This window comes from Procambarus clarkii, unplaced genomic scaffold (assembly GCF_040958095.1).
Source record: "Procambarus clarkii isolate CNS0578487 unplaced genomic scaffold, FALCON_Pclarkii_2.0 HiC_scaffold_390, whole genome shotgun sequence".
Taxonomy (NCBI): Eukaryota; Metazoa; Arthropoda; class Malacostraca; order Decapoda; family Cambaridae; genus Procambarus; species Procambarus clarkii.
This window is the reverse complement of record NW_027189423.1, coordinates 7,501-18,683: the sequence shown is the minus strand read 5'-3', so window position 1 is coordinate 18,683 and position 11,183 is coordinate 7,501. Positions and strand designations below refer to the sequence as shown.

The following is an 11,183-nucleotide window of genomic DNA, read 5'->3' as shown; positions in this document are numbered from 1 at the left end:
TGTTGACAGAGCCTTCGCCAGACGAGGTCTACTCCGCTCGAGCTGTCAGGCGGCAGTTGCCACAAATATATTATTACCTAATTATTTCAATGTCTCTGATTTTTTTCTTAGTTTTTTTGCAGTAATATTATTCCGTACAGTGAATTGTGGTATATTTATATAATAAAATGTGTGAACCATCGCTGTACTCAAAATTATGATGTGCATATTAGTGATTCAATTATTATGTTCATAAAACAATAAACAAATAGTTTTGCTGTTGTTACACTATATACACAGGTTATGTATAAGTATCTGCATGTTTGTTTACCATAACGAACTACTAAGTTGGTCTTGTGAGTCAAAAAGCAACGAGGAGTGAGCGCTACACACTGCAACTCCCTCCCTCAACACCACCTCACTCGCCCTCATTCTCCTCTCACAATACTGTTTTTGCATATATTCACTATACACAGACTTTATATATACGTATTTACATGTTTTGTTCACCATAACTGTACATCTAAGCTTGTATGGTGAGTAAAGGCACAAAGACTTAGCTACTCACACACTCAGCTGGTCGGCGGCCGCCCTCAAGGCCAGATGCACTAATATTTCTCCAACAATATTGTTTGTGGTGTTATTATGCTATATACACACATTATATATAAGTATCAACCTGTTTTATTCACCATACCTGTACAAATAAGCTGGTATGGTGCCCAAAGACCATAGTGGCCACCAGTAAACAACATGACAAATCGTGCAGACGAGGTATCTCCCTCACCAAAATGGCGGCTCCCAACCTACTCCTGTCGCTGTTATTACACTCTATACACACGTTATTTATAAGTATCTACATTTGTGTTCACCATAGCGAACCACTAAGCTGGTATGGTGAGTGCAGTCAATAAATGGTGGCCACACAGTCAGAAGACAACGCCACAGCCCTCCCTCCACAGACTTACTCCTCCCTCCATGGAGCACAGCGCTAAATATCACCACAATCCTGCTATAATCAGAATCCTGGTCAGTTTTATCACTGTCAGGGGGCTTCAGTAATACTATCACTGCTAAATAATAGCAGTATCATATATATTACGCCATTTGTAGGCGATGCTGTGGTCACAAGCTGAACAGCGGTGCTGTGAGCTCGTGCTGCGTTCGCCAGCCTTGGTGGCTTGCTCAATACTGACGCTCTAACACCTAAGAATGTTGGCCTGGGTTTTTTTCTAGGTGGCATCTGGCAATTATCGGTTGTGGCTGTACTATAGCTGCCCCTATCCCAGGCGGGGCGTTTAAATTATAGCGCTTGACACGAAATCATATATATATGATGTGTGCGGTTTCGGTTTTGTCACTGATATCATATATATATGATTTGCGCGGTTTAAGGATTAAAGGTAAGGTCTTCCGACATGAGTACACCCAGATCCTTAACATTGCCTTTTCGTTCTATGTTATGAATTTGCCTGAGTTTTGTAAGTGGTTTCCCTTTTTATATTTTCACTTTTTCCGTAGTGCATGAGCTGGAACTTATCTTTGTTAAACACCATATTATTTTCTGTAGCCCATAGAAAGACCTGATCTACATCTGATTGAAGGTTTGCCGTGTCCTCTATGTTGCCTACTCTCATGAAGATCCTAGTGTCATCTGCAAAGGATGATACAGTGCTATAGGTTGTGTTCTTGTCTATGTCCGATATGAGGATGAGAAAAAGTACTGGAGCAAGCACAGTACCCTGGGGGACTGAGCTCTTCACAGTTGATGGGCTGGATTTTATTTTGTTGACTATTACACATTGGGTTCTATTAGTCAAGAAATTGTAGATCCATCTGCCTATTTTTCCGATAATTCCTTTTGAACGCATTTTATGTGCAATAACACCATGGTCACATTTATCAATGGCTTTTGCGAAATCTGTGTAAATTACATCAGCGTTTTGTTTGTCTTCCATAGCATCTAATGCCATATCATAGTGGTCCAGCAACCTGCGACAGGCAAGAGCTGCCCTTGTGGGGGTTTTCTTTTTTGCTTTCACGACTGCAATGCGTACGTCGCCAATGTACATGTGGCAGACGCTTCACGAAACTGTCGGAATTAGCAGAATAGAAAATACGAGAGCAACCATACAGGGCCTGGGAGCAAAGTCGAGTTAGAGTCCTTGAGGGTCTCTTCTCAGACTAGCCTCACCTGGTCCTGCTCCACGTTGATCGTTGGAATCTCCTCAATGATTTAACACTTTAAGGGACTCCTAGGGTCCTCATCACATTTATAGTTTAGTGAATATAGGCAACTCGGTGTTGAAGACACCTAGAGCTGGAGGCTTGAGTAATGTTGGCAGTATTCAGAAGTGGTTCACCGGAAACACCGCATAAAGTTTAACAGTAGTTTATTTACTAACTTAACCACTAATACAAAGGGTGCTTGATTTACTGTAGATTGGCGTCAGAAAGGCTATGGTTGCATTAGCGAGACTCTTGACGTCTGGCTAATCGACTCGGATCCACTCGTGGAGTTACCTAACTTAACACAATTGACAGCCAATCATTAGCACGGCAACCTAACTGCCAGTGTGCAAAGGGATCACAAGAGTTCCAACCGGATACTCGGTAATGATGATATGCAATAAATCACAAATACACTGTCAATGGGACAGGCAATAACATGCACCATAATAATCACACAATACTAAATGTGTGGTGTATGTGAAGCTCACATTCACAGACGAGCGAAATGTCGTGATACCACACAGATAACACGCACATACCGTCGATTCACCTATAACCTGTGACAGGTATAAGAAGGTGAGAACTGTGGTTGATACCTCAGATCAACACAGACACAATGAAACAATGACAAGATCTTGTACTTACAGATAAGGTATCTCTTTACTCACTCCCTCAGGCACATTTATACAAGCACTCATAGGTGGCCTGATAGCTGGTTTCGCTCGTAGACACGGAGGGTACTCGCAGTAGGGTGTGCTGTATGCTTAACAGACAGACACACGCACACACACTGGCACTGGCGGTGAGTAAGGTGGTGACGTCATGTAATACAGTGAGGGCGGCGGCGGGCGCCTCGAGGTACTGAGGTACAAGCTACACGCTCTGGACAGAGTGGCGGCTGTGGTACCATGTAGGTACACTTGTGGAAAAGTCACACACAGGTTACTTAGGCAGCGGCAATGCCTTAGTTCACTCTAGGTCACTCAAAACGATCTTTGTCACCAGGGGTTACCTGATACCAGTCTGTTTTCGCTCTGGTGATTTTGTCACTATAGGCTTCTGAACAATATATTCACAATCATGATGCTGGGCGAGTGTGGGTATATCGAAAAGACACTGAGTTAACTTGACGGTGAGGAATGGATGGTGTTCAGTCTATTGGCCGATAGACAGAACAGGACACGTCCTTTGTGTAAGGGCTCCCTCGCGTGAATGCTTTTTCCTCAGAGCATCTTGTGGCACACAACACAAAAGAGTTACAATTTGACCAATAGCATTGCAGCAAATGAGCGGGAACCAATCATATTGACCGTTCGATGATCAGTAGGAGAGGTGACGTCATGAACATGTCACGACCACATCATAGCTGTTACTCTCCATCGCGCCGGTTGACCCCAGAGGTCAGATGGTTGCTGGCGTCTCCCCTCTGTCTCTCACGCTGGCCCCAGCCAATGTACTCACAGACCCTTGGTAGCAAGTATGCTTAACTTCCCTGTATCTACTTCCTGCCTGGACATACAGCGGCCTCCGTATTATGAAAGTGTTCCTGGTTAAGTGGGCATTCTGGAGATACCCAACTCTCTCTTCCACCCCAAATCCAGGAGGGCACCCCCCTCCCCCACCATAACCACCATCACCACCACCACCTAATGGAACAGTTGAAATAACCCGCAACTGCCAGCCAATACCAACGCCTTCTCACAAAGTTTTTTTTTTTATACGAATGAGATAATAAAATGTATGATTTTAATGATGACACTAAATTAATGTATTGTTTGTTTGAGCATCATGAACTACATTGCATATTATATGCATGATGTAAATTATGTATTTTTTGAATGATTGAATTGTAGGCACATTAAGCGGATTCGATATTTGATATATCCAGAAAAGGTGATTTCTGTTCAGTTTTAAAATGTTAACGCTAAAGGACTGGTATAAAACGACTCGATGTTTGTCATTTTTAAAATAAACACTAAAACAAGGCCCTTAACATATATAATGTTGAATATAAATTGAATGCATATAAATACAAAGTGGGAGTGGCTGACTGCCTGCCTGCCTGCCTTGCCTAGCCTTGCCTCGTCTTGCCTCGTCTTGCCTCGTCTTGCCTCGTCTTGCCTGTCATTGCCTTGCCTTGCCCTGCCCTGCCTTGGCTGCAGCTGGCTGGCTGGCTGGCTGGCTGGCTGGCTGGCTGGCCGGCCGGCCGTAAATCAACTCTTAACACCACCACACCACACCACACCACGCCACACCACACCACACCACACCACACCACACCACACCACACCACACCACACCACACCACACCACACCATCACTCATCACCCACCACCCGCCCCAGTCTCCCAGCCTTTCTTATATACCCGAGCAGGCCCTTTAAATTATTTGAATTGTTGCACTGTGGCCAATGGCACGATCGCTGCTGCTCAAACATATTCTGGTTCACAAATATTATAATATATTATATTATATTATATTATATATATATATATATATATATATATATATATATATATATATATATATATATATATATATATATATATATATATATATATATATATATATATTCATGAAACACATTAAAACCTTGATCATTTATTCATTTATTACGTCTAGTGAAGAATTGCTTTTGTTCATTTGTATGATTAAAAATTGATAGAATAAGAATTCCTCGCTTAAAGTAAAATATAAAATATATATTGGATTTATATGATTGGTTAATATTCCAAGTGATGCTGAATATCCCCTATAATTTTGTTTTGTTTGTTTGTTATGTACACATTCCAAATGAAATCAATATAAATGTTATTATTAATGTTTGAAAGTTGATTGTCTACTTGAATCTCTCTATTAAAGTGTGTGTGGCTCCGGATGGAGCCTGGTTATAGTATTTGTCGCGGTGGGTGGCAGAAGTGCTTACTTCTTCTCTGTCTTCTTTGGCAAAAGAACTGCCTGAATGTTTGGAAGAACACCTCCCTGTGCAATGGTTACGCCAGACAGAAGTTTGTTGAGTTCTTCGTCGTTGCGGATGGCCAACTGCAAGTGACGTGGGATGATACGGGTCTTCTTGTTGTCACGTGCGGCGTTACCGGCGAGCTCCGAGAACTTCGGCAGCGAGGTATTCCATGACGGCTGCCAGGTAGACAGGAGCGCCAGCACCGACGCGTTCGGCGTAGTTGCCCTTACGCAGCAGACGGTGAATTCTGCCCACGGGGAACTGAAGTCCGGCCCTGCTGGAGCGAGACTTTGACTTGCCCTTCACTTTGCCTCCCTTGCCGCGTCCTGACATTGCTGCTGCTGTTGTGGGTTTGTGGTGTTTTAATGCCGGCCCGCAGATCGAGCTTCGTGTTATATACCCCGCTCAGGATCAAGGGAGCCCGCCACTGACCAATCAGCGCGCTCCGCCACGCGACCCGCTCTGAGCTGAGTCGCGAGCGGGATATAAAAGGAAAGCTCGCCTCGCGCAAAAGTTCATTATTGTATCGCAACGCCAGCCAGCACGAGCATCATCATGCCACCCAAGGCATCTGGAAAGGCTGCCAAGAAGGCCGGAAAGGCCCAGAAGGCCATTGCCAAGGGCGATAAGAAAAAGAAGCGCAGGAGGAAGGAGAGCTACAGCATCTACATCTACAAAGTGCTGAAGCAGGTCCACCCCGACACTGGTATCTCTTCCAAAGCCATGTCGATCATGAACTCGTTCGTGAACGACATCTTCGAGCGCATCGCCGCCGAGGCTTCTCGCCTGGCCCACTACAACAAGCGTTCCACCATTACCAGTCGGGAGATCCAGACGGCTGTAAGGCTCCTGTTGCCCGGAGAACTGGCCAAGCACGCCGTCTCTGAGGGCACTAAGGCCGTCACCAAGTACACCTCCTCCAAGTAAACGGCTTACTTACTGCCCTGTGGTGGTGGCTTGGCCTCAAACCAACAAACTCGGCTCCATTGGAGCCACACTTTAATTTCTAAAGAGATTGTGAGTGTTAGACACCAATACTATTATAACAAAAACCTCTGCCACTGAAAGCAAATAGCTATAAAATGAGAATATTTATGAAACTGTCTGTGTGTGTTTCTCTCTCTCAGTCTCTGTCTGTCTGTCTGTCTGTCTGTCTGTCTTGTCTGTCTGTCTGTCTGTCTGTCTGTCTGTCTGTCTGTCTGTCTGTCTGTCTGTCTGTCTGTGTCTCTCTCTCTCTCTCTCTCTCTCTCTCTCTCTCTCTCTCTCAACACATATAAGCACTCGGTATCTTTTTTCTAGAGATTAGAGATTCATTGTTATGTTCCACATTAGGATTACTATGCAGGCCACCCTCTTAGGTTTGAAAATGTCAAGAAAACGGTTAATTTAAAATGTCATCTCCTAACTTAACAGATTAAGCCAGAGGACCGAAAACAGAATAAAACAGGACTGGACAGTATGTCACTTATACAAGCTGCTTTTATTTCTAGTACAGTATGACAATTTTTATTTGGGGGGGGGGGGGGGGGGGGTGTGATCCTTGACAGTGCATAAGAGCGAAAAGCGACGGCGTTTTGTTTGTAAGAGGAACAGGTTGTACTACAAATGACTACTTGATTTATTGATATCACGTGTATGTATGACACCTAAATTAGTGTATTTATTTATTTATTTATTTATTTATTTATTATATGTGTAGATGAAGGTTAATTCATATGACTGATGCTAGGAATGTCTGAAATCTCCTTAGAAGGATATTTTGGCCCTGAGAAGGGCCGAGTTTGGTGTATACTAGGGTGGTCGATTTAGCTTATGCACGCTCTCCACGGATACGGCGAGCAAGCTGAATGTCCTTTGGCATGATGGTGACACGCTTGGCGTGGATGGCACAGAGGTTAGTGTCCTCGAAGAGACCGACCAGGTAAGCCTCGGATGCCTCCTGTAAAGCCATGACGGCAGACGACTGGAAGCGAAGATCGGTCTTGAAGTCCTGGGCAATCTCGCGCACCAGACGCTGGAAGGGAAGTTTCCTGATGAGCAACTCGGTGCTCTTCTGGTAACGACGGATCTCACGCAGGGCGACCGTTCCGGGCCCTGTAACGGTGAGGCTTCTTCACACCCCCTGTGGCAGGAGCAGACTTGCGTGCTGCCTGGTGGCCAGCTGCTTACGAGGAGCCTTGCCTCCCGTGGACTTGCGAGCAGTCTGCTTGGTGCGAGCCATGGTGAACAACTGTGGTTTGTGATGGCCGGCGCCGAAAATTTTTTGCTTATATACGCCGTCTCGAGGCGCTTGCTCGAGCGCCATTGGCTGCTCGACTCGCCTACGTCACCCCGTTGCCCCTCCCCTCCTTCCTCTGGCTGCAGCCAACAGGCGGCTCACCTCAATCACTATTATCGCTGATTTTGCTCTATTTTTTGGATTTGTGCAAAGTCATTTCACAGGGACGTGAAACAGACGAGTAGGCAACTGCAGTTTTGAAAGCGTTGTGAGAAAGCCGTGTCTACTCGACCACAAGCGTAAAGTAAGGGCAGGCAGGAGTTGCAATGCTACTAGTACGTCCGCTTGATGGGATATAGTCGGGAAATCGTGCTGGCATTCGTCAATTCGATTCACACAACTTCAACACCATGACTGGACGCGGCAAGGGAGGCAAGGGACTCGGAAAGGGTGGCGCCAAGCGTCATCGTAAGGTGCTACGTGACAACATCCAGGGCATCACCAAGCCCGCTATTCGTCGCTTAGCTCGTCGTGGCGGCGTCAAGCGTATTTCGGGTCTCATCTACGAAGAGACCCGTGGCGTCCTGAAGGTGTTCCTCGAGAACGTCATCCGTGATGCTGTAACCTACACGGAACACGCCAAGAGGAAGACCGTCACTGCCATGGACGTGGTGTACGCTCTGAAGCGCCAGGGTCGTACCCTCTACGGATTCGGCGGATAAGAGCTTTGCTAATCCATCGATTCCACCCACCACCACCTCAAAACGGGACCTAATTAGGTCCCTATACTTTTTTACTGAAGGGCTTAATAGACGATAACATAAATTGTTTTGATATCAGCTAGCACATTGGGTCTTATGAAATCTATTTTTTATCCTCGCATGCTTAAGGGACTCTGATTGGGGGAGGGAGGGGGGGGGGGAAGGTTTGTTACGTTATATACTAGCAGAGCAGGATCATTGGTGGGGAGGGGGAGAGAGAGAGAGAGAGATCTTTCCCAACTCTTCCTTTTTACATGAGTGAGCTACCCGTTTTATTCATTTTATCCTTCTCAGAGCTGTTTTGATAGTATCCAAATGATGGTAAATGAAAAGGGAGGACACGAATATCTACCCAGAATTCAGGACTGGCAATCGATATGCATGTTTGAGTGCGAATCTTTTTCTCTCTCAACTTAGGTATACGTTTATGTCGTACCTAAAAGCGAGAACCACACTATTGGGACAAGTATGCAAGGCCCAATTTTCCTAACAAGCACAGTTAATTTTGTTATTTTCGAACATTTCTTTCCAAATTGGTTTATCCAATTAACAGTATTATATTAAGATCATGAATGCTGGGTTAGGTTAGGTTAGGTTAGGTTAGGTTAGGTTAGGTTAGGTTAGCTTAGGTTAGCTTAGGTTTAGGTTAGGTTAGGTTAGGTTAGGTTAGGTTAGCTTAGCTTGGTTAGCTTAGGTTAGGTTAGGTTAGCTTAGCTTGGTTAGCATAGGTTAGGTTAGGTTGATTACATTTCTATGTTAGATTTAACTCAAATTCAAAACAATTGCAGTCATTCGGCTTGTTAGTCAAACTCGCCTCTAATAGAGGCAATTTGTCTAACAAGACTATTTAGTTTTGTGTGCATATATTATATATATATATATATATATATATATATATATATATATATATATATATATATATATATATATTATAGCTTCAAGACTCCGAACCAATATAGAAGCATCAAGAGGAAGTGCTTGTGTTATGGGCCAATAGGCCTTCTGCAGTTACTTCCATTCTTATGTTTTTATTCCCATTGGTTCGTGTTTTATCCTTGTGTAAATGTCAATCACCTTACCCAAAACTTTGGTACCATATCACCTCACACCATGTATGTATATATATATATATATATATATATATATATATATATATATATATATATATATATATATATATATATATATATATATATATATATATATATAATATACAGAGTAAATCTACCCCAAAAGTAATGATTATTTGTCTACAAAACTAAACTCTTTTTGGAATCATATGAGGCCCCTCCACTGAGGGGGGGAGGCCCTGGATGTTTATTGTCATGTGTATTCATGCTGCTTGCATGTCGTCGTTTATTTTGCCTTTGTTGTTTTTCTTGACAGCTTTCTTTGCCCTTGGGTGGTTTTGGGAGATTTTGAAGCTCTCTTTATTTTGGGCTTTTTTGTTCCCAACAACAAGCTGCTGCTGCTGCTTCTTTTTCAAGGCTGTAGGTGGTTTGTTGCTTGTGGCGGCTTTCTTGGGAGTTACCACGGCCTTCTTTGCTGCTGTAGATGGTTTCTTGGTTGTGGTGGCTTTCTTGGGAGTTAGAACGGCCCTCTTCTCTGCTACGGCCAGCTGAATGATCCACTAGCTCCACTTCCCTTGGTCTGAACAAGAATGCCGTCAGCCACTGCTTTCTTGAGAAATCTTCGGATGTAAATGGCGATCTTGGCAGCCTCGACTTTGTTGTTGGCAACAACGTACTTCTTGATTGCTTGTAGAGACGAGCCCTTACGGTCTTTGAGTGCTGCGGACCGCGGCTAGAACCATTTGACTAGTTTTCGGGGTGAGCAACCTGGACGCGGAGGTTTCCTGGTGGTGGCCACCACAGCAGCAGCAGCAGCAGCAGCAGCCGCAGCCTTCTTGGTAGGCTTTGCTTCTACCATGATGATGATGATGAACCAACCAAGGTGATGAGAGACGCTCAGACAGTCACGGGGGAATGATGCTGCCGCCGCTTGAGCCGAACCTATTTATGTGCCGGCACGGTACAGAAGCTGCAACCTGGCAACTCGTCCACCAATCACGGACGGTTGGTTTTACGGCTCCGAAACCTGGATCCCATATCTTCTCTAAAATAGAAGCATTTGTTCATGTTCTTTGTAAAAGTATCATAAAGCAGGACAGATGAGACAAATATCATAAAAACTGAAGAGCAGATGAGCACACACATGTTTGTATTACAAAGAAATCCACAAATTCATTAGAAATTGGCAGGGCAGGCTGAGGAAGTAGGTAGATGTAAAAATGTCTGTAAATTGGCGAAAGAACATAAACCCAAGACTGAATAAACGATGTTAAATATCCATGCCAAGGAGACAAAAATATGTTAGGATACAATTACCATTAAGACACCACAAGCAGGTCCGTATCCAGCCGTGATGACTAAAAGAGTTGGTTATTAGCCACAATGTGTAGGCAGTCTCATGCCAACGGCCATACCACGTTGAGAACACCGCTTCTCGTCCGATCAGCGAAGTTAAGCAACGTTGGGTTTGGTTAGTACTTGGATGGGTGACCGCCTGGGAACACCAAATGCTGTTGGCAATAATGTTTTTTGTTTTGTTTCGTTTTGTTTTTGTTTGAATGGCTGGCTCCACGGGAAATTCACGGAGTTGTGTGGAATAAGGCCTGGTAAAATGAATTAATATGTATGTCATGTTTAAAACAAACTCGCTTAATATAGATAGTGTGTGAGGCTTTATACAAAAACAAACAACCAAAACCAAACATGTTTTGTGTGTATATATATATATATATATATATATATATATATATATATATATATATATATATATATAGCTTAATCCGGGTTTGAACTCGCAACTCCAAGAATACGCATCACTTATATACACTTTACCACTGGACCACTGCTGCAGGACACTTGATGCTGAGGTATCAATTTAATGACGTAAATGCCATTTCCACAAATAAATGATAATTTAAAAGTATTTGTATGTACAAATCTTTTCTGTTTAAAAGGCTACA

The 11,183-nt window shown here is 43.7% G+C and overlaps 1 non-coding gene across 1 annotated transcript; it reads left to right on the top strand.

Moving 5' to 3' along the window:
* The first annotated feature begins 10,623 nt into the window (after positions 1-10,623).
* On the top strand, positions 10,624-10,742 carry LOC138361450 (5S ribosomal RNA). The gene has a single exon (XR_011226966.1). It is a non-coding gene; the product is annotated as a 5S ribosomal RNA (ribosomal RNA).
* Positions 10,743-11,183: the final 441 nt, after the last annotated feature.